This window comes from Panthera pardus, unplaced genomic scaffold, assembly GCF_024362965.1.
Source record: "Panthera pardus isolate Hobbes unplaced genomic scaffold, ASM2436296v1 HiC_scaffold_10, whole genome shotgun sequence".
Taxonomy (NCBI): domain Eukaryota; kingdom Metazoa; phylum Chordata; class Mammalia; order Carnivora; family Felidae; genus Panthera; species Panthera pardus.
Genome location: NW_026526655.1, coordinates 53,694,831 through 53,719,948, shown reverse-complemented (window position 1 = coordinate 53,719,948; position 25,118 = coordinate 53,694,831). Strand labels below are relative to the sequence as shown.

The 25,118-nt window shown below is 40.9% G+C and overlaps 1 protein-coding gene across 3 annotated transcripts in view; it reads right to left on the bottom strand.

The window, feature by feature from the left end:
* Window positions 1-16,158, bottom strand: part of ZNF385B (zinc finger protein 385B) — a 400,092-nt gene extending 383,934 nt beyond the window's left edge. For all 3 annotated transcript variants that reach the window (XM_053907268.1, XM_019460969.2, XM_019460973.2), the window contains exon 1: window positions 16,045-16,158. The gene's annotated coding sequence lies outside the window, so the exon portion shown is untranslated. The remainder of the gene's footprint in view (window positions 1-16,044) is intronic.
* Window positions 16,159-25,118: the final 8,960 nt, after the last annotated feature.

Below are 25,118 nucleotides of genomic sequence, written 5' to 3'. Positions count from 1 at the left end.
ACTACTCAACTTGAGGAACCATACTGAGGACTTACTTTTTCCATTGCCTTTCTTTGTAACCTTGTCTTGGTGATATGTACAATATCCATATACCAGGGAAATCCTTCCTTCAAACATCAAGAGCATATGGCTCACTACTCCAACACAACACAGAATTGATTATCTCAGATCCAAATGATTTTCTCAACACAGAAATTACTCTAACTCCCCTAAAGATGGTAATGTTTTAAGAGTCTCAGAAAAAGAGTCTAGGATGTCTATTATAGAATATTTTTCTCTATACAGATGGTATGTCCTGGTAGCAACTTATGCCATACATTTACTCAAATATGTAGCCTTATCCCAGTTCAATTCTTTGGTGAGTCAATGATCTGATTGGGTACAATGCAATGAATGGAAGAAGGCGATAGAATATAAGACAAGTAAGAGATAAAAATAAATAAATAAAAGAACGAGTTCTGTATAATGAGGCAGAATATAATGCCACCCTCAAGAGATGTAAAATCTCAGCAATAGATGGGCTGCAGTTATTGAAGGCAGTCGACCCAGGGTACTTCAGCCAGAACAAAAATGTCATTCTGCCTATAAAGGTAAAAGCAAGTGTCACTAAAATTGATGGGGACAGGAATCAAAGATAAACTCATCATACAAAGGGCATGTCACATCTGCCTCTCGTATAAAAGAACTGTATGGATCACATGCGCATTTTTCACATCATATTTGTGAAGATTTGCAGCTCTTGTTCTATTTTCTGGGCTTGCATGTGCAAAGCACCATGTGCACAAATGACCGTTTCAGATGGGCCACACTAGGAATTTGGCAAGAGTTTCCCTATTTGGGGGATCCCCGGTACATCCTAAGGAATGCAAGAACTAAATGATTTATGGTTCCATATTTACAATGTGGTATCAGGTGCCCTAGAATTCAAAGTATGTTTATGGTGGTCTTGGATATCTTGGAACAAAATGAGTCACACGTCTCTGTCCTATTCAACTCTGTTGGCACTGTCAAAAGTTGTCATGTTGTGTGGCTGGCAGGACTTTTTCAAAGCCAACTGGTACTTTTGCATGATGATGAAAGACAAAGGGAACATTTCAAAGATTCTCTTAGACAATATTCTCCCCACTGACATATTTGCACGTGGTAGTGACTTTTAGTTGTTGAAAGTCACCTTGGAGGAGTTAATGACTTGCTGACTATCAAAACAGTAATCAGTGCAGGATTATATCCCAAATTTGGTGTTATTTGGTTACTTTTATGCTTACATTTTAAAACCATATTCTTGTAAAGAACCTAGCATGTCTATTTTCAAAATGTGGAACTTAGTTGGATCCAACAGCCTTAGGATCTTGAAGTTATTTCAGAACCAGAAGTACAGATTTAATTTAAGTGATCCTAATCACTCAGACATCTAATGAGATATGTTTCCCACTTGTCCTGTTACATTTACATATTTTTAAGTGAGAATTTGCTGATATGAGGTAGTGCTATTAGGAAGGAGTTTGCTCAGGAGCTAACCTGTTAAAGCCTTTAAATGAGACACACATTCCATAGCCTGTTTACCTATTTGTGTGATTCTATATAACCCCTCAAAATGCTTGGGAGGAAAAACTCTGTTTTATTTCACACATAAAATCTAGGAAGCTGCCCCAAGGCACCTTGGGCATAGTTTTCCTTTATAGAGTGGTCTCTCAGTGAACCCAGAGGGCTTGACCCTGTGTTGGAAGCAGGGGGCAGAGAGGAACTTTCGGTGGAAGCAGGAGGCTCCACCCAATTACTGTCCTCAGACTTCAATGTGCTAAACACGGACAGGTTTATAATGGAGATTTGGATTCCGTAGCCCTGAGGTGGAGCCTAACATTCTGCATTTTTAAACAAGCTTCCAAGTGACATCAATGCTGCCTGTCCATGGACGAACCCTAAGCAACTAAGGAGTCCGCTCTCCTTGGTGAGAGCTCAGTCCTTCTCTGCCACTGAACTGTGCCACTCTGGGCATGTTAGCCAGCTTCTCAGTGCTTCCGTTTCCTTTCCTATACTACCAGAGAAGAAATAGAGGCTCTTAGCAAATTCAGAGAGTTGAAGAGAAAAATGGATAAATGAAATTAGATGTATGCATTATGAAAAAAGTGTAAAGAGCTGCTTAATTAACAGACGTTTAAAATCATTGAAGGACATAAAGATAACTCTTCTCCTGAAACCAAAAAACTGGATGCTGTTGCTTCTGCTTCAAACTGCTGGTCTAGGTGCCTGCCCTCTGGCAAGGCCACTGCTGATTACCTGGCCTTCTGCACAAAGTTATTTCTGAGTGGCCCCCTGGACTATACCCTGCACAACAGCACAATCCTCTGGAAAAATATTCCAAAGTCCTGCGTTCCATTAAAACCGTCTCAAGACACTAAGTTATTGAATGAAACTGTAGGGAGGAACAGGAGATAATTTATAGTTTATATAACTTTCTCAACGAAAATTTACCTATTGCTACCTGCTTGCCTTACACATGACAGAAGTGAGAGCTGGTGACTCTGTGTGCAATACCACAAAAATAATTAAGGGTAGAAATAGGACCAAAAACAATGTGTTTAGTTCCCAGTTCAGTCTGCCTTTGCTCCACAATGGAGGCCATTTTCCTAAACTCTTTCTTCTCAAGTTCCTTGAAAGTCATCCGCAGCCACTCTTGGTTTTGTGGCAGTTGATGGTAGTGGTGCCATCGGACCAAAGCAATGTTATACCAGATGAAGAGGAAAAAATGGTAGGAACAAAAAAAGAAGTAGTCCTCATAAATGAAGCAGGGAAAAAAGAAACATGTAGCTTCTGTAGCAGGTCATTCCCCCTTTGTCCTCGCAGAGGAGATTCAGGAAAGAATAACTGAAATACCTACTGGGTTTACAGATCCTCAGAGATGCTGTTACCTATTTTAATCCATTTTAAACAGAGCATCTTTTTAAAAGTATACTGCAACAACTAGGCCACCCTAGAACTAGAGTAACCGCTTGCCATATGATGAGGAACAGCTTGGATGGAGGGTCCATGATACCACACAAGCTCCAGAAAGAAGCCTGTGAGCAAAAGGGCATGACGAGCGGCGAGATCTGGACCTGGAAGGCGGCACTGCACATGAAAGGAACCAGCCCGGGATGCAGACTGATTAGCCGCGAAAAAGTGGTCATGGGTACCAAGCAAAGAATGAATTATGGAGTTGTGTGGAGAGAAATGGGCTCAGGGCAGATTTATTATGCTCCATTTCCACTAGCTAGCAGGCTGCACAGAGTCTCAGAGGTACAGATTTACTCAGGATTGAAATTTTACATCCAGGGACACTCTCAAATAATCTAATTTGGTGAGATGAGAAAATCGTATCTCGTAAAACTATCATCCCTTTTCAAAAGCCCATATAAAAGTTTACAGGCTGTTGAGGTATCTATCCAGAGCATGGGCTTCTATTATAGGCAATATGGAGACCACGGGCTTAAAGATGAAATTATTTTAATAAGAAATGTTACTACTCGGTATGTGCAGTTTGTTCTTTACAACCCGAACTTCATAAATTTTTATAAGGTGTCTATTTACTGTCAGATTGAGGAGCTGCTGTGTCACTGTTGCTCAGTCAAAGCTTTCGCAAATAAAAGAATCTTGGCTAGGTGTGATACATTATATGATGTTAAGACAGACGACCCCGCACCCACTTCCAGTGTCTCCTCAGTAATATTCATGTCTTCTAGGTAAATGTTAAAATAAATATATTCCCAGTCACTGTGAAATGGGTTGCTCTTTTGGCCATTGTGCGTGTGAGAGCAGAATGCCTTGGCAGGAAAAGACCTTGACTATCCTGTCCTAATTCTCGATGGAGGAGAAATGATGTGCAAGAGCACAATATAACTATGCCAAGAAAACTTCTTCAGGACTTGTGTGTGGGTGTCTTTCAGGGGTTGGAGAAAAGAGGGGGAAAAAAGAGAGACAGGGGACTGTTTCCAAATAATAACCATTATCATTTTCGAAGTGCTCATTATGTTTCTGGGGCAGGATTAGCATTTCATACACGTTATCTCATTGAGTGCTTGTAGTGCTAGAGGTATGGAATGTCCCGGCCATTTTACAGGAGAGGAATCTTGACCTTAGAGAAGTTTACAATATTCCCAAGGCCATAGAGCAGGGACTCGAGCCAGTGTGTCCAATCAAAAAGAACACTGTTTCATACCAATGTCACCTCCTGACACTGCTTCTCATCACTGTTCTAGATTCTTGGTCACCCAGGAGAACACTAGGCAATGGCAAAGGACTTCAAGAAACCTTGGAGAGGAAAAGATGTTAGGAACTGCAGTATTTCAGACCTGAATGAATCCCTGAAAATGGTGTTGACAAACTTCTCATTTTACTGGGAAGAAACAATGAGGTGGTCACAGAACTAGTTTGGGTTCACAAAGGCTAGTTAATAGCAGGAGCAGGATTTCCTCCTCATCCTACCAGTAATGCTGCCAAAGGTAACACCTCTGGTTGGGTTGCACAAGAGGTGGTTTTCCCTTTTTTAATTTTGGGGATTTTTTTTTCTTACTTCATTCTCTTTCACTAGCTTTTTCTCTTCCCCTAAAATAGAATGAATGGAAAAGGTGATTAGGATGTGTTTAGGAATGGAAAGGCAGGGTCAGGAGGAGAAAGAATATTCTGGTATTTTTCCTTTTATTTCCTTACCTTGAGGACAAAAGTCATCCTAGGTATTTCTTCTGAGGAAGAGGTATAATGGAAGGAGTAATCAAATATTCATTTAACAAACATGAGCTTTTACTATTTGTCGGGTGCTTGAAAAGACACTAACTAGATGAACCAGTCAAAGGGGTCTGTTCTCAAAGAGCTTACAGCCAAGTAATAAAAATCAATACAATCAATACAAACCTGATCATTATAATCTAATATTACAAACACCACAAAGAAAACAGAAGAAGTGATATGACAAGATTATCAAGGAGTTTAGCTTGGGGAGGATGAGTGTATAGGACAGTTTTTGTGAGTCACTGAAGATACAGGAAAGCATCTGCAGAACTCTGGCTAAGAGAGGACACATTGGGAGTTGTGCCTTTTGGCTGTTAAATGACATGATGCTCTGGCACATTATAGGTGCTCACTAAGTGTAACGTCCTTAAAAAGCGGCGGGGGGGGGGGGGGGAAGGTGAGGTAATTATTCTTTCATCTTTTAAGGAGTCTAGAAGTACCTACCTCTTCACGTACCTCTTTTCTTATATGTCCCCCTCCCCTGCCTATAGTCACTCCTCAAATTATTTTATCAATAATGCCAAAAAGGGGATAGATTATAGTGATAGGCCAAGCTGAGCTTCCACTCAATCTTGGAATGCCTTGTATGTTTTTTCCGGTGGCTGATCCTCTCATCTGTCACCTACTTTCTCCTGGAGCAAGTACGAAACTTTCAGGGCACTACTCAACAGTATATGTATCATTAGAAAGTTCTCTCTCATATTGAACTGAAATCTGCCTCCCTACAATTCCACCCACTGAATCTAACTGCACCTGCTTGAACTTGAGGAATGAATTTACTTCTTTGTCGACATGTCACCCCTTCAAGTGTTTGTAGGCAGCTTCCATGTCAGTTCAAAGCCCTTTTATCTTGCACCCGATGGTGAGGCATGTGCCTTGTCCTGTCATTAAAGAAGGTTAAGAAATGTCAGCACAAGGGTGGAGAGACTTACAAAAATTCTGCTTTGTCTTTCTTCATGCTAGGCTGCTTAGAGTGGCTTCAACCAGTGCTGAAATCATGCTCTCAGTGCACACTTTCTTACAGTCATAACAGAGCTTGACAGCCACAAGGAAGTGGGTTGGTTCAAGAGGTCTCTGGAGTAGTACAATCTCCCTAAGTAAGCACAGGTCCCAGATACTACTAAAAACCCATCCCATCCAACACACATCATTATTAGCCCTGAGGAATGGTTCTGATCTCATTTTTCAAATGTTTTTCCTAATGTTAGAAAAAGAAACTTACCATGTCACCAGTAATTATCTCTTGAGAAGATCCATAAAGCCTGACTTTCCTATCTCCTATAAGCATTAATTCCCTCTCTCATTTAATTTGATGGGTGGTATCATTTTCCAGGTAGGTATATCTTTTTGCCAATCACCCAACTTTACCAAGCCCTGCTCCCTTTAGTTACCAGTAAACCTTCCTTACTGTTGAAGAAAGAGGTTGACATCTAGGAGGGACTGAATCAGGCTACACATAAGGTTCCATTAAAACATGACCTTGCAATGAGGAAATGTTAAACTATTGACTTTTATAACACCTCACCCTCAATCAATCTCTGAAGTTTTATAGATAAAGGAGTATTTAATAAGACAGAAAACTGTTGCTCAGATTTTAAAATAATCAATGACACAGTTGTTCGTAATATAATATTGAATCATTTTCAATGTCACTTTTGTTTGTTATTTCATATAGCAACACTAGAACATTTTCTAATTTATATTTTTAAATGGGTCTACTGAAGTTCATGCCCTGAAGACAGACCTGTTACACATACACAGTAATTTTTCTTGCTATAGTTCTTGATAATTGAGAAATATGGTTTCAAGAATTCAAATATTTCTAAAGATCATGTTGCCTTTCCTCCATGCCAGCCAAGAGCACATTACACTGTTCCTTTTTCCAAAGTACTTTAAGAGGAAGACAACAGATCTGAAAACCTGTGAAATTCTCGACAAATTTAAACCCTGCTTATGTAAGCTATACACAGGGAGGCAAGAAAGACTTCAAGGATTTAAAAAGGCTTAAAGGGGTCTCACTGCCAGGGCAGCAGCAGTTTGAATGTGTGCCATCACATCTGTACATTTGGCACAGTCACTTGGGTCTCTACTTGGCAGCTGTGGAAAAGAGAAGACAGGAAGAGACCAGAGAGACAGGAGCCTGTATTTCCCATTATAAAACCACAAGGACAGGAGAAATGGCTGTTCGCAGGATGTAGAGATGGGAGATGCCTGGAGATGTGAGAGGGAAGAAACACTGCTGACATTCAGTAGTCATGGTGGTCTCTGTACTGGCCTTATGGTCACTGCAGTTGGTGTGGTCACCACAAGCACTTGGGGTTGTCTGAAGCTGTGAGCCATGTAGGCAGAGGCTAGCTCTATAGGACACTGAATAGAGAACTTCATCAAGGCATAACCATCATCTGGGGAACCAGGGAAAATCCTGGCTCCAAGACCTCACATCCCACCATCTTTTTCTTTTTTCTTTCTTTCTTCTCTTTCTTTCTTTCTTTCTTTCTTTCTTTCTTTCTTTCTTTTTTCTTTTTCTTTTTCTTTTGTTTTTTTTTTTTCTTTTTGTACAGTTAGGTTTGGGCCCTGGAATCTGAATATCACACGTGAGCTCACAGGGACACTGAGGCAGGTGGTCAGTGGTCCACATTGCTATGGAGAACCATGGTATATGAAAACCTGTGGCTGAAGGCCACTGGGTAGTCAATGATAGAATACAGCCTTGTTCTCTAGAATTTGCACATGACAGGCTCCACATGAGTGACTCAGAGCAGCTTAAGGAAACAGTGTCCTGTGGTTAATACATCATAGAGGAACTGAGCTTGGCCTATTTAACTGGACTTTTACTAAGAACCACAGTAATTCTGATATGCATCCTGAGTTGAGAACTAGTGTTAATCTAGGGAACTAGTACTAATTTCTAAGTGTGGTCTGTGAATCAACTGGGATACTTACAAAATATTTTGATAAAATATTCAGATTACTGAGTCCTACCTCAAGACCTGGTGAGTCAGAAACTTTGAGGGTGAATTCCAGAAATCTGCACTTTTTTGCAAGCTCTCTGGGGATTCTTTTATATACTAAAGTCCAAGAATCACTGTACTAGAGACATTTTTAGGATCAGCCTAGGGCCACAAGCATGAGACACAAGAGGAAGGCTATGCAAAAGCGGAACAAGATGAAGATTTTACCTTCCACATTCTGAGTCTTATTCCCACGGATATGAGACTGACCATTAAGAACCATAGACGTAGTAATTAGGTACATATGGACTTAAACTCTTTCTTTGGTAATCCTGAATATAGTTTACCAATTATGTTTTGTTTTGGGGCTTTATTGCTAATTATTTTGTTGTCTAAATTCCAACTTAGACAATCCAAGGCAGGTATTAAAATAAATGCCTGTGAACCCAGGAGGATCCAGGTGACTATTCAACCATAATCAGATACCTGAGAAGAGTCTGTCCTTGAATGAGTCCACCCTGGCCACAGATCCTGGTTACATGAGCTGGCTCCTCTATCTGGATCACTCTCTGATTTGGATCACTTGCCAAACTTTCCGGGCTTAGACATGAGTCCCAGGTTCACGAAACACATTCACAGAAGCTATATCTTAAGCTACTTGGTCTTTTCAAAAATCCTACAGCCTGAGTTATATATTTTGTTATTAAAAATCTGCCTGTGCTTCACATGATTATAAATTTTCTAGAGTCCTTGTAGTGCTTACAGTTCCACACCTCTATTATTTCATTTCATTGTTCTCCTAAAGTAAACAAGGAAAGGTAGAGAAGAAAGTAACATATATTTGAAAAATACAAAGTAAGTTTCAAACTGAAGGCGCAAAACTTAGAGTTGCACAATTCTCTTGGCAAAGATGTCAGTGTATCTGTGAGGTATTTGATATTAATTATTTAACTGTATTATGCATACTAATGGCTACCTTTATGGGTACTGGACTTGGCTAAATCCTAAGAACTTTGCTAAGTATATTACGTGTGCTCATTTTTTCTGACAACAATCCCATGAAAACTTCTCATTGTCTCTTAAACTGAGGAAACTAAGGCACAGAGAAGTTGAGTGACTTGGTTAAACTCACATAGCTAATAAGGGGAAGAGTTGAAATTTGCATCCACAACCTCTGACTCCAGAGCCTGAATTCAACCGTTAGACTATATACTACTTTCCATCTTCAATTGTGTAACATATGCTGGTAATGGATACATTTAACCAGCAGCCTTTCTAGATGTTATGTAAGAACCTGTGCAATGACCAATTCATTAAAATAAAAATATTCATATATGTAAAATAAAAATGCCGGTATTTACATACAAGTGTGTTTTTTATATACAAAAGTATGGTATTTTGTGCTTTGTGTTCTTACTCTCAGTATTGTATTTTAGGTAAAATATATGTCTTAGGTAAAATACATTTTAGGTAAAATATATTGTAATACCTCTCTTCCTAAATCTGTAAGGTATGGTTTTCTCACCTCTAAGGTATCAACTCTAAAGACATCAAAAGGTTTATATAATTTAAATTTTAGTGTTAGTACCAGTAGAGCTTTTCTATCCTTCCTTGTAATAGCTAATTTCCTTAGGCTCAAATTTTAAATACTCTAGATTCTCTGGTCTTATTTTACCAATTTATCAATGAGCATATTGCACAAGGATCCCTTTTAACCCTAAGGACTGTATAGTAGTCATTTTTATATCCTTAACTAATATTTTACAGAAATAGCAATCTACTAAGCCTGAGAGTAATTAGAATCTGAATCTTGATTTGCAACTAGTAGAAGTTGATCAAGAGTCCAGGCCTTTAGACTCTGAAAACCGTACATAATAGACTAACCATCAGACTGACCACTTTAACCAATACACATTAAAAATCACAGCTCTCTGTAGAATTTTACACAATTTTAACACAAGCATATTAAAGCAAAGATTGAAAAAAAGAATTAGCTAAACATTTCTCACAATGAACCTTTTCTTAGTGTAGCTCAAAAGTTCTTTTTCATATGTCATAATATCTTCTTAATTGTGTTATTTTAAAAAGTACACATCACAATATGGAAAATAAACTTTAGAAAGGTTTAATCAGTTTAAATGAAAAATCCTTTTCGTGATCAAAAAGTAAATAAAGCAGAAATGAAATATTTTATCCTAAGAGAAAATGGTGAGTAACAGTGGCCATCTGCTGTTCTTTTACATTCAAAGGCCATCAGCATCACAACCCCTGATTACTGATGACTAGATACCTAAGCCAGGCCCACTGTAATTACTGAATATCCTTTCACTTGTTTCCAGATGTATACAGAAAAACAAGGGATGTAGGCCCTTAGTTAACATTGGTTATATCCATTTATCCAATCTTTGCTTTGCCAATATGATAGCATTATAGCTTAATGGCTATTCTAGAATCTCAGCCAAAAAAAGGAGAAAAAGTTTATTAGCTTTAGCCTGCACAGAACAGGGTATCTCTCTGTGTGTGCTTTTTAATTTTTAAGTTCAATTTCCCATTATAAACTCAGAAATGTAAATGCTTAACACATTTATGTTTATTTCCAAAACAAAATGCTCTCTTAGACCCATGAATTTCAACCCTTTCTATTTGTTGATTATAGAAATGTCTTTATTAAAGAACAAAGTCATTTTTCATGAAGTAGGTATGAAAGCCTGGTCATCTTTTTGTATCCGTTTATATGTGTTTTAATCTTTCTCTGCTATTTATGAAATCATAGAGTTGATGTGGCACCAAATGGATCACAAATAAAAGGGTGATTGGTTTTTATTAATATATATGCCCCCTTCTGTTTTCTTTCACTGACTTCTGAAAAAAGTGCTCATAAATTTCTTCTCAAACTGATTATACTATGCTGAATATCTTGAAACTAAACAGGGGTGAGAAGAATGTTGTATCTGAGACGGAATGACCCATAAGTAATTCAGTGGATACATATTGTAATGGTATGATTATCAGGACAAACAACCACTACTGTTTCTTCAACAACCACAATATGTACAGGATTCCACCGAAGGCCCCATGTATCCTCACAATAACCAAGTCAACCCATTTCACAGATGAAGAAATTGAAGACCAAAGAAGTGAAGTAACCTTCCCAAGCTCTCAAAACTGGTGAGTAGCAAAGTCTGGGTTTGGCTAAACACAATGCTGAGTTCTTAATCATCACTCCATACCACCTTTACAGATCAGATACTGCATGTAGCTCTCTACCCATGCTGGGAATTAGAATAACTTGGGGAGATTTAAAAAAATACTGATAAATTAAATCATTCCCTTGAGATGAGCTAAAAACATCACTACTTTTTAAGCTCCAGAATTGATTTTAGTGTTAATCCAGGGTTAACTACTGGATTTGCGAATGCCAAGGTATAAGTTTTTTTTTCCATAAGATACATGAGTCTTCCTCCGAGTAGCACAAAAACAAAAGTTCAAATTGTTTATCTAGAACAGATACATTAGATGAGGGCACACACCAACACCAGAATCATCAGATGATCCTTGTTTCCTCCCCCAACCAGCTCCTCTGCCCCATGTGAAGATCTCACATGCATCCTAGTGCTGACGTAGACCTCTATCCGCAAGTGAAGATACCAGAAAGAAACAGTTTTGTCCAACATCTCATGCTCACAGTCAAGGCAGAATAAGAACTGGAGCCTCCTGCACCCTCTATCAGGGCTCCTTTCGCAGAAAAAAAAAAAAAAAAATTGGAAGCAATAGGAAAACAGTTGGGGCAGGGAGTCAGCCAAGGCATCTGAAGAGAATTTTAAGAACCAGACAGAGCATAGGAAAGAAAAAGAATCATAGCAGAGTGAGAAAGGAGAACAACCACAATCTGAATATAATGAGAAAATAAGAAGGAATATATAACAAAGAAATATCATTGGCCAGAGAAAAATACATTAGGGAGAACTAGCCGCTGCAACACTATCTCAGCAAAATGAAGAAAAACTCCAAAGACATCACCACAGCTTCCACTCAGGCTTGGGAAGCATGTCAAGGCCTCAAATACTTTCAGCATAGAAAGTAACATGGAAGCAAGCACTAACTGTAGGAAAATCACCAGACAGAGAGGCAGGAGCTGCTGGAAACTCCCCAAACTGTGAATTTATCTACTACCTTACTCAAGTTCAAGGATCAGCTATTTCAACGTCGGCTGGGAATCCCTTAGAAATGCAGTACCTCTGGCACTAAGTCAGACCTGCTAAACCAGAATCTGCACTTTAATAAGATCTCCTTGTGATTTAGATGCATATTCAAATTTGAGAGCCCTGGTTCTACTGTAAGAGCCGCACTGGGTTGTTAAAACAAGGAGCTATTACAGGCAGAAGTTGGGACTAGAGAACTAGGTAGAATTCAGTCTAATTAAATTACTTGTTGATGTCCCACAATAAGCCAGCCCCCAACCCCCCCCCTCCCCCCCGCTGGGTATTTCAGGAAAGGAAGGCCTGAGGTTAGGCAAAGTTGGTGTGGTGCCCTTAGGGGACAATGCAGAAAGCACAAATATAGGAGGAATACAATGACTTGTGCTCCAAGAAGAGGCCAAGCAAAATGTTACAGGGTTTGGAGGAGCAGAAACTGGAGTTCAGAGACGTGCAGAGCAACTCCATGGACTTTCTGACAGCTGGAAATGGTAATGGGGAAGTGGGAGGGCCTATTCCAGGCAGAGGGAACAGCCTAAGCCAAGACAGAGAACTCAGAAGCCAGCTGTGTGTTGAGGGAACACTGCCTTCTGCCTAGAGCAGTGTTTCCAATAGTTTCAGGGAGACTCACGACTCTGACGATGCCTCAGACCCTACTAAGGGTAGGGATGGGAGGTCAATGGGATTGTTGGGGCCCCATTTCAACCACATAAGATTATATTTTAACAGTGGATTCCATCTTTGAAAATTAACACGTAAAGCATATCATTGAGCTAATACAAGAGGTATTTCCAAAAGTACTACCTACGGCTGTGCCTGGCATGCGGCAGACACTCAGCTATCCATAAAATGGTGAATGAACGAATGAATGAATGAGAGAGTGAATCTATGAGATCAAAGTAAAAATGTGGAGCTACTTTTGGCCTGGACTGCAAAGGGTCTATAAAATGTCAGAGACGAGGTTCATATGGTATTTGGTAGGCCACTGGGGAAAAGTTCATTAGCCAGTGTCTGAGCTTGGCTCTGCTTTAAGAAGCTTATTCTGCAAACCAAGTGTAAAATGGGTTGGACATGAGAGAGACTGGATATGGGAAACTAGTCAGGAAGACATTAGTGTAGTCTCTAGAAAGGGAGAAGAGTCTGAACAAAGACAGTCCCTGTGGGAATAAAAAGGTGGAGAAGAAGGCATTATGAGACATCATATGGAAATGGAGTCCTTAGAACTTATTTGTGAAATTATATTTGGAAAGCAAAGATATTGGGAAGGTCCTGGGTGACTGGGGGAATACAGAAATTGGCAGTCACTTCTTTTCCTGTAACAAGAAAGATGTTGATTAGAGTTTAGACCTGTTAGTTTAAGGCACTTGAGAGAAATATAGAGGCATCTCACAGCTAATTCAAATTGTCAATACAAAATTTAGGAAGGAAAGTAGACTTAGGAATCCCACTTTTGGAAAATAATCCAGCACTAATAAAGGGACACCATGAATAAAAGGTAACATGCAAAAAAGCAAAAAGGAGATCATCTATAAAGCAAAGAGGATCAGAACTGCCGAATAAAAAAAATGAAAAAGAAAAGTAGGATAAGAAGATGATACTGAGACACAGGAGACAGAACTGGGGGACATGGCAGAATAGAGACAGTGAAATAGTGTGGGTGGGGGGAATCACAATAAAAACACAGAAGTTTAACGCAGTGGGAAATTGGGACAAATACACTCATTGTTCTTTAGATCTTGGAAGACATAGGATCTTCCAGGAACAGCAGAAAGCCAATTATGCTCTTTACTTCTATGAGCAAAGATTTTCACAAATGAAGCCATTACTCCTGTGAAAAGTAAACTAATTGCTCGTAGTTTTTAATATAAATTGCTATAAAAAATCATGCAATGATATCTTCAAACTCAGCTGGAAGAAAAAATCTAAAGTAAGGGGAGGTGGTCTAGCAATTGAAGATTCTTATCTCTTCCATGGTGGGAGCTCCACACAAGCATTATGCTGAGTAGACATTTTACCTTTCAGAGTTATGTTTGTTTTGCAGGATTTTTTTTTTTTTTTCTCTCTGAGCCAGGTCACTAGCCTGAGAGAAAGAATGCTGAGAACACCTGATGTACCTTGATAATCCTTAATGATAGTTAACGCTTGGTAAAGTTATCTTCTAACTGCTGACAGGTCTCACTAATTGGCCATGTTTAGGTGACAAGTATTAATGACAGTTCCTTCTCTCATCTGACTGCAGAGGAGACACCTCCCTTGGTTCCCTTTCTGCCTCCGTTCAAGAAGGATACATTAAGTTCACTGTTCTCTTTTTGCTCAGTGAATCTGTATATTTGGTAAAATGCTATTAAATATCACCATTGTTTTCTTTAATATAGGTGCTGCTTAGCGGTTAAACTTCTATAAAGACATCATTACTTATGTAACATAAAATAATATAATGCAAATGAAGTACATAAGGAATGGAATTATGCTGCAAAACATTTATCTCACTAGGATGATTCCAGGGAGAGCAGTAATTTTTCCTTTGTTAGGAGAATTCACCTTCTCAAAAGCATTTTACTACAAACGCATCCATGAGAGGTCAAGGAGATCTACAAGAATAGCTATTTGATTTGTGGTTTTCATTCCAAGCTTCCTCAAATCATTTTTGGAAATGAGTAGCAGTGTAAATTATAAATCCACAAATAATTGATTTATGGGAATACAGAATCTGAACTACAACCGACAGTTTGACTAAATAAACATTTTTTTCCACCTCAAAAGCTTTAAGTAACAACAGAACTTGCAATGCAGTATTTGCATTCTAAGGGCATTTATCTATTACAGAGAAGAGGCAGCACATACTCAATGCACATATGCATCAAAATAAGATGAAAGGAGTATGATATGAAAACCAGTGAAATAGGGTCCTGAAATATTTAAGGGAGCTCTTTCAAGCCAAAACCTTTAACTTTGTCTAAGATGTAGCTTATTGACTTTATGAAAAGCCTTCTTTTTAATTTGATAAATGTATTTTCTACAGCTTATGCATTGTTCTGAAGCTGCCAGTTTCCAAGCTTGAGGCTGGACCCTATCACACAAATGTTTTATTTCTATTTGAGCATCTTTTGCTACATCTTAACAAAGTTTGCATGTATCTTGGTGTAATGATCCTGAGCAAAGCAAACCCGAAGAGAAATGCAAACCACATCTCTACATGAAAATGAAGATGACGTTTCCTAATCCAAGAACTTTTGAGAGCATTCCAAAACTGTGTTTATTTTGTACTCATGGGGGCCGGGGCTTGATGGCAATTTATTTTCCTTGAAGGACTACAACACTCCCCCATCCAGGTTCACCATAAAAACTGTTTGTCCTCCAGAGCCTGGGGAAACATTTGGGGGAAGCATCGTCCTGCCAGCTCTCCCTTCTTCCCCACGGGCCCCCGCAAATAACAGTGGCGAAGCAGATGGTCCTCCCCCTCCCCTTCTCCTTGTCCGTTCCGCAGTCCCACAGTGTCCTCCCATCTTGCATTGACACCTTCACCCAGCGCCCCCGCCCCCACCCCAGGCTCCCAGCAAGTGCAAACTTTGGGGACCTTCTTTCTGCCTCACCGCCCCCATTTCACCTTCTTTCAGCTGCAGAACTTTCTCAGAACCCTAAGTGTGGACTTCTGTCTTCCTCCCACATCTCCCCAAACTACCCATTTCCCTGTAATGAAGAGACAGACGCCCAGCCCCAAACTTCCAAGCCCAAGTGACGGAGGCACTGCGGCTAACCACAGAGGGGCACTCTCCTTGTCCTCTACCCTTCTCCATCCTCCCCTCCGTCCTTGGGAATCCGAGCCCTGGAGCCCACGCTGGGGACTCCTTGATTCCTTTGGCTTCCACGCCTTCCTCCTAACTCCAGGGGCTCACAGGAGCCTCGCGCCACAGCCCGGGCAAGCGGCGGTTAGGCATCCTCCTCTACAAGTGGGACCGCCGGACAAAGTGCAAACTCTAGGGGGGGCTGGGGGAGGGTGGGGGGAGGCTCCCGGCCATTCCCTCGGGCGGCGCGCCCCGCTGCCCGCTCGCCGAGAGGAGGCGCGCGGGCCGGGGCGGGAAGGCGGCGCGGGTCCCAGGGGCAACGGGCTGGGCTGGGCGCCCGGGGCTTACCTCGGCGCGCGGGCTGCTGGCGCGTGGGGCAGTGGCTCCTCCGGCCGGGAAGCTGTTGCTCGCGCTCCGGCGGCTGCGGCGGTCCCGCCGGGGCTGCGCTGGAGCTCCGCGCAGACGCTCTCCCGCTATCCGCTGCAGCCGGGGCGGTGGCGGCGGCGCCGGCGACAGCTCGGCCCGGCGCGGCCCCGGAACTGTCCAACTCTGGCGGGCGCGGGGCTGAGGCTCCCGGCCGCGGCCCCGGCGCTGAGCGCCTGCGCGCCCTGCCTCGCCCAGGTGAGGGGCGTGTGCCTGGAGCCCGCGGGGCGCGCCCGGCCGGGGCTGCGCTCGGGCCCGGCCCTCTGGCGCGGCCCACGACCCCGGGGGTTTGGACGCGCCGATACCACTGCCGCGCACCGAAGCTGGTGGACGGTTTACCAGGCAGGGACTCGCGAGGCACACACACTAGGGCGAATGAGGCGGGACCGTTCGGGGGCCCGTGGCCACTGCAGAGTCTCCCGCAGCATCGCTGCCTTTAAATCCCGCCTTTCCAGGCGTGCGCGCACAGCGAGGGAGAGGAGGCTCCGTCCCGACCCGAGCTCCGCGCGGTCCTCGGCCTCGGGGCTCCAGCCCCTGCAAAAATTCTTGGCAACCGCCGAGGTCCCAACACCGAGATGCCAAGCGGCGCGGTGGGGCGGATCTTTCAAATATTAGTCAAGCCAGAGTGAAACTCTTCTTGGAGGTCGTCAAGCCAACTATTTGTTTTTCCTCTTTGACCGGCTCTCGGCTTGAAGACCACACTGAGCAGCCTGGGCATTTTTTGGCGGAGCCGGGAAGGCCCGCAGCGCTGAAGGCATCGCAGCCTCGCCGCGGATCGGAAAGGCTTGGGGGGGGGGGGGGGGGGGCTTCTGCTCCTCTGGGTTTCTTTCCGTGTTTATTTAAGTTTTCAAAACTAAAACGTGTCATTGGTAACCCCGATGTGGGGCATCTGCTGAAAACAGTGCAGACAGCCAAGGTGCTGGGTTCTGAAAGGGAGAGCGCTTGGAAAGAAAACGTTTAAGGGGGAAGGAAAAATAATTTTAGAAGAGCAGTTTTCTGAGATTACTTCTTTGGGTGGAGAAGTTCAAGAGTAATAAATGACAAGAGACCCGTGTTACACGGCAGAGATTTTTGTTTTTATTATTTTTGACCAAATGATTTTAAAATAATATTCTCAAATGATTGACACTAACTCCATCAATAATTAAGCCCGCAGCTGTTAATGTCTTGGCATAATCGTCCAGAGTAAATATCTCAGTGTCCAGCCAAAGCCAATGCTGGTCTCCAGGGTGGGTCTGAGATTTGACAAACACACCCACGCACACCATCCTAGAGCTTTCTAAAGGAGCAGGTTGTGTTTATTAACCACCTTGGAATTTAGGGTTTACTGAGGCACCAGCACACCTGAGCTACCAGGGTGAGAAGGAGCATTAATCTGACAGATAGCTTTTATAGATTTAGAATTCTAATTATCTTCACATCCAGGTATGTATTCTCACTTACTCGTTACTAAGGACAGACGCTGGTGTGTTTATTCTTAAATCTGTACCCTATTTGAAATTGCTATATACAGGAAGTAAGCACCAACATTAAATCATTATAACCCACATATCACGAGTTATGATAATTGCTTAAGTTATCTTTCACAAAATTATGGCCTTAAGGTCTCCTCCCATCAGTGAAAGTTGTACTGAAAACAAGTCTTTCATGAGTCCCTGACGGTCAGTAAGGTGGGGTTCTGGCAGACTGGGACAGGCAGGAAATTCCAGAGGCAAAAGCCTTCCTTGAGAAAAACACCCAGCTCCCAGTGCCCTGCACTTCAGAACTGGGAGCAGTGTGGTTGCTACTGAGCTCAGATAAGTATTGGTATGTCCAGGTATCTAAGGCGCAGAGAAAGGGAGAGGGGCCCTTAAAGCCTGAAGTCGGTACCTTGGATTGCACTTGCAAGCAGGTAACCACTGCCCGGTGGAACACCTGTGAGAAGTGTTCCCTGTGGCTTGCACAATTTAGCAGCATGTGCATTTTTTATGTCCTGCAAACTGCAACCATATCCTTCTCTCCTCCCTGTCTATTTTTAATCACCTATAGCAGAGACTTATGGTGGAGATTAATTTGAGGGCTACATTTCCTAACAACAGCTGAAAGAAGCATAAAATAGAGGCAGACAACTCTCAATTTTTTACCTATGACACAACTAAGAACTGTGCCTGCATGTCCTTAGCCAAGACGGGATCAAAGTCTCTGGAGGCCAGAGCACTGAAACAATCGCAATGTGTCCCTTCTAAATATGCTTCAACATGGAAACATTAAGAAACACAGAATTTAAATATATAGAAACAATAGCTTTTCCCTAGATTTTCTGATTGCAAATGTGTGCTTATTGGATAGCTTGGCATTGCCTATGCCTGTGGTATCTGACATATGGGGTCCTCCTATCCTCAAACTCTTGGACCATCATTTTCCTGGAACCTTTATTACTCATTCCTGGCAAGGATGGTGTAAACCAACTCAGAGGATTATTAGCCTAGGGGAGGAGCACTGGGAGGATTGTCAGGACAGCAGCAACACAGAGGGATTGTGCAGCACAACAGGTCCCTCAATAGTGAGGAGGAATGTAGCAGAAAGGGATTAATTTAAGGCTTTTTCCTACAATTTGTGTTTATGAGGTGTATGGGGCTTTGGTTCTGAAATACTGATGAACTTAGGCGGACAAACTCCTTTTAACTATGTCCACATATAGGGCACCTGGCTAGCTAAGTCAGTAGAGCATGTGACTCTTGATCTTTAGGTCATGAGTTCAGGCCCCATATTGGGTGTAGAGATTACAAAAAAACAAACAAACAACAGCAGCAAGAAAAACTATGTCCACATAGTCACAGTATCCATTGGATTAAGAACTTGGTGATAAGAACATTATCAACAAATTTAAAAGATTTCATAAATCACTTAGTTTTACTCAGTAAGAAGTGGGTAACAGTTTTCTACCACAAGATGTTATAAAACAAGGCCCTATAGATATTTTAGACTGCTTTGCCGCCATGAACAACACCTGTCTCAGGGCTGAGGGCCATATTTTGCAAACCATTCTTGCAGTGGAAGAAAACGGACTAGGATAGAAAACTTGAATTCCAATTTCAGCTGTCACTTTTAAGCCTGGAGACCTCAGTTTCTTCGTCTGTAAGACAGGACAGTTATATCAGCCTTGTTTCAATAGATTACTGTGATGCTCAAAAGAATGGTATACGAAACACTTTGGAAACTATGGGAATGCGGGTGCCATTGGCTGATGAATGTCTTGCTCATGTTTTGCTTTTCTGCCACTGCAAACTTCCCCTCAGAATATCTCGTAACTCCTGTTTAGCTTTTTAATAATCTCCACTATGAATCTTTCCTTATAAACTCTACTTTCAGATGGCTCCAGTATGATATAATTCGGAAAGCACTCGTTCTAGTGTTGGACAAGCAGGGCTTGAGCTCTGACGTAGGTAGCATTTACTCACTAGCTGCATTGAATAATAATCTCCATTCACTCTAAACTTCAGTTTCCTCATCTATAATATGGGAAAATATTGGTCCTGAGGACAAAGCAAACAGGAAAATATTTTGCAAACTCTACAATATCTGATATATGTTCATTGTAATTTATGTCAACAACTACTTGGGAAATAAATAGGAGTTTTATCTCCGTATTGGGCAATAAGGTCTAAAGTGTCTTAGAAATACAAAACAAATTGTATCCGGGACTTTCAGAGCAACTTAGAACTAGATAAGATAGTAAACCTTGTTTTAATAGGCTACTAAATTTTATTTGTTTACAAGGGTGCATGAATTCTACAAATACCAGAAAATCTTTTGTTTCACATACTATGTTCCACATAGTATGAGAAATTAATGGGATAGGTGTTTTAGTTGACATTTGTTCTTTTTTCTAAATTCATTCTATTTCATCATGTCATTGTGTGTCCTTACTTGTGAGAAATACCACTCACCCTATTCTTGTTTTTTTTTTTCTTTTACTATTGAAGTATAGTTGACAAACAATGTTACATTAGTTTTAGGTACACTGTATAGTGATTGAACAACTCTATACATTATGCTATGCTCATCATAATGGTGGCTACTGTCTGTCACTCTACAACACTATTACAACACCATTGACTATATTCTCTGTGCTGTACTTTTTGTTCCTGTGACTTATTCATTTCATAACTGGAAGCCTGTACCACCCACTCCCCTTCACCTATTTACCAATCCCCCCCCATCCCCTCCCCTCTGGCGACCATCAGTTTGTTCTCTGTACTTATGGATCTGTTTCTCCTTTTTTGTTTGTTCATTTGTTTTTTGGATTCCACATATGAGTGAAATCATATGGTATTTGTCTTTCTCTGACTTATTTCATTTAGCATAATGCCTTCTAGGTCCATCCATGTTGTAGTGAAATTTGTTCTTAGAAGCCCCAAGTTGGATTCAGCAAAAAATTGGTATTTGTTCAAATTCACTGATAATAATTATTTTAAGGATGTCTGCCTACTCAAGATGATAACAATGAACTGAAACACAAATATTGAGGTTTTGTTGATAGGTGATTTTCACTATATTTTTCCATGTTTGATGAAAAAATAATGGAATAGATATAGATTTTGAATCTAATGAGTTGGTTTTATATAGAAATTTCCCACTGGACCTAGACATTTAAATCTTAAAAAAATAAATATAAAAAAGTGTTAAGAAGTTTGTTTTAAGTGGAAATCATAAGGTTATTTCTGAGTTATCAATTTGTGATTTATATTCATCTCATTTTAAATGTAATTGTATTATCTGTTAAGTCTAATTGGGGTATCTGCATTTGGAGGGAGAGGAGGTATAAAACTCATTGCTAAATCTCAGGCCTACTTTAGGAGCTGGGCTAGTCTCTTTCTCTACCTGTCTTGGGGGATTGTTTTTATGGGAATCACCAATATTCTGTGAAAAAGAATTGGCCTCTTGGCCTCCAATTATATTTTTAACCAGACATTGAGTTGTTTCCTTTTATCTTCCTATTTTATTTGAATACTCTTAGCAGAGAAGGGTCATGCATTTAAATTCCTTGCTAACTAATATGTCTTCCTTTTTGCATTAAACACATTATGATTGCTTTATCCTGATATTTTAAAATTAATTATTTAAGTATTTTTCCCAAGTGTGACCGAGATCTGCTTGGTTTCACCCTTTCCTCATAAAAATTTATGTTTTTGAGATTTAGTAGAATTGGTGCTTTGTATACAATATATCCCACCACCCCGCCAGGCAATAATATCTTTTGTGTCCACAGGTGATCAATATTGTAAAAGTATTCCTTCTCGACCCTAACTTCGGATTGGCAGTAATAACATTCCTCTTCTGTATCTGTCCCTTTGAAACTTAATCCAGCACTGCCTTGGGCCCCAAAATGAAGGTTCCACCAACTTCACGATATCCCCAAATCCTTTCCTGATTAGATGGCACATACTCCCCTATGTGAGTTTGGGAGTTTGGCTCTTTGCTCTGAGATAGATGTAAAAATTAATCTTCTTTGAACTGCATTTGCAATTTTGATTTCCTTCAGGTTTTTGTAAATCTAAAGATGTGGTAATACTCCTTTCACAAACACTGATTTATTCCTTAGGCTGAGTTCTTCAGTTCTCTCCCTTGCGCACTTGACTCACAACTGCCTGGTAACTGGGGAAGCTCCCAAATGACTAGAACCTTTTGATGTAAAATTATAGTTTTAAAGAAAACTTTTCATTTTAACCTATGTCATACTTTTAGATAAATTACTGATGTTGAACTTTGCATGTTGAATAATTTTTAAGAAGTTCAGTGTCTCAACAGCTAACACTCTATTCCTTATCAAGGAACACTGCATTCCTCATACTGTATGTGCCTTGTCTCATGTGATTGTCATAGAATCCTATGAGGGAGAAATAATGAATACCATTTTACAGATGGGGAGAGTGAGAGTCAGTAAGTTTGTGATACGCCCAAAGTCACAAACTGACAGAGCCAAAATTTCAACTCAAGTTCATCTCATCTTTAAAAAGTTCCTTCTATGCTGCTTCTTGAGGTTAATCAAAAGTACTGATGGGACTATAAGTTCCACTGAGAGTAGAAATCATATCCTACTTGTTCTTTAGTCCCTTATAATACCTAATATGTAGTACCTTACAAAGAGCAGCTTATCTGTTCGCATAATAAATGGTTCCTAATTTTCTGCTTTTCACTTGCTGCTAATTTTCTGCTTTTCACTCCACTACTGTAGCTTGTGAAGCCATTCTCCACTTGGTCACCTTAAGGCAGGGTTGCAGGAAAGGAGTTGTGAGGGCGAAGAGGAAGACCCCAGATCTTGACAAATTCCAAATATGTTGTAGACTTTGACCTCTCACAATCCTTCTGTTTTGGACAACCTTTGAACTTCTCTAAACAACTCCTTAGGATGGTAGCTATCTCATACCCTATCTTTTCAATAAGATTTTCTGACTCTTAAAGCCTAAGGCTGGTTCTTGTTTTTTGTTAGCATTCATCCCACACCTGCAGTGCCTGGACTGAACCAAATCAGTTGCAGGCATTCAACGCAAGCTTGAATGCAGCTCATGTAAGGCCAGACCCTGACTCTGTTGCAGCAAAGGGAGTGATTTGCAGGAAGTGAGGTTCACACAGTCATCCAATCATTTCTTCACCAAATATTATATGTTTGATGTACAAGTCTGCGTTAGGCACTGGGGATACAGTGGAGAAAAACACAGAGTTCTACACTCCATAGAAACGATATGGTTTTACTATAGACCAAACAATGGTTGCTGTTTCCATTTCTACTCCAATACTAACTGCGTGTTGTTTTCCCTGTAGTAACTTAACATTTTCAGTTAGCCTCTCAGGTCCCTCATTTTCCAATTTATCAGTACTTTTCCCATCTCTCAATCTTATTAAAGATAACTTACTGATCATGTACCCAATTTGAGAATAGTTTTGGCCCACATTTTCTACTTCCTTCCTTACTGCTGGCCAAAGCTCATCTCCTTTTTATAAGGGGCTAGCACCTCTTGGCCAGTTTAAGTGGACATCATAATCCTGATAAGATAATTCAAGATGCTGTTGAAGCTGCCCTAGTTAGTACTGTTTTGTGAGTGCCCTCTATGGTCAGAGCCCTCGACCTAACTACCCTCCAAGAATTTTCAAATTATTGGGATCAACCCTTATGTACAAGTGACATCAAATATTAGCTGAAGAATTCCATGCTAATAGAGACATATTCCACTGGAGAGGTTAAAATTATTGTAGCTTAGGCAGGTTTTCTGAAAAAGGTTCCTTTAAAGGAGATGGACCCAGCTGTGTTATAATGGAGAGCAGAATGGCCTAAGCTATAGTGTTGGATTATGAAAAGACCTAAAGCCTGGGCATAGAGACTTGAATTTCTAGTCCCAGCTACTTGGAAAGTGAACTTGGGCAGTTGAATTAAATTCCTTGCCCTCTGTTTCCCTATCTGTTCAGCTTTAGCACTATCACAAAACCTTACAGGTTGACCTCAATAGGCTCTGTTAGTTTTTAAAAACCCTCAAAAGGGGGTGCCTGGGTGGCTCAGTTGGTTGAGTGTCCAACTTTGGTTCGGGTCATGATCTCATGGTTTGAGTTCGAGCCCTGCATGTGACTCTCTGCTGTCAGCCCAGAGCCTGCTTGGGATCCTCTGTCCCCCACCCCCTCTCTCTCTGCCCCTCCCTTGCTCGCACCCTCTCTCAAAAAAAAAAAAAAATACAAATAAGTAAACATTAAAAAGAAAAACTTCAAAAAGCTTCATTTTTTAGCCTGTCCTCACTTGCTATTATTTCACACTTAACAGATGAATATTTCTTACTTCAGATATAAACATCTAAACTTTTTTTTAGCGTTTATTTATTTTTTGAGCGAGAGAGAGAGAAAGCGCATGTGTGAGGTGGGGGAGGCGGACAGAGAGAGGGGGACAGAGGATCCAAAGTGGGTTCTGCACTGACAGCAGAAAGCCTGATACAGGGCTCAAACTCATGAACATGAGATCATGACCTGACCCGGAATCAGATGCTTAACTGACTGAGCCACCCAGGCACCCCAACAGCATCTAAACTTTCTTTTTTTTTTTTTTTTAATTTTTTTTTTCAACCTTTATTTTATTTTTTGGGACAGAGAGAGACAGAGCATGAACGGGGGAGGGACAGAGAGAGAGGGAGACACAGAATCGGAAACAGGCTCCAGGCTCTGAGCCATCAGCCCAGAGCCTGACGCGGGGCTCGAACTCACGGACCGTGAGATCGTGACCTGGCTGAAGTCGGACGCTTAACCGACTGCGCCACCCAGGCGCCCCTAAACTTTCAAAACAGAATGACTAAACAAGTAGTTTACTATATTATCGAAAATTTATTTGCTAAAAATAAGATTCTTCAGAAGGTCTGATTTTATCCCCCGGCAGATAATAGCAATATCTGGAGACATTTTTGGTTATTACAAGTTAGGGGTGCTGCAGGCATCTAGTATGTAGAGAACTGGGATACTACTAATCAATCTGCAACACACAGGACACTTCCCACAACAAAGTATTATCCAACAGTAGCCAAGGTTGAGAAATTAGGCTAAAGGACAATCTTGTACAAACAAAGGACAAGTATATGCAAAGTTCATGCTCACTAAAAATTTAAAAACATTCATTTAAAATGTTTATTTTTGAGAGAGGGAGCAAGCAGAAGAGGGGCTGCTGTCAGCACAGAGCCCAATTTGAGGCTCAAACCCATGAACCATGAGATCATGACCTGAGCTGAAGGCAGATGCTTAACCAACTGAGCCATGCAGGCACCCCCAAAAACATTTATTTAAAACAGCATGCCAAACTCTTTTTACCAAACTCTTAAAATGATTATTGACTCAGTAATTTCAATATAAGGCTATATCTTATGGAAACAATGTTAAATGTAGAGGGAAAAAATGGGCCAAAAGAAAGTGTCATTGCTTTACTAATGATAAGGAAAACTGAAAGCAATCAAAGGAGAATAGTTAAACACATCTTGTTAAAGGAATAT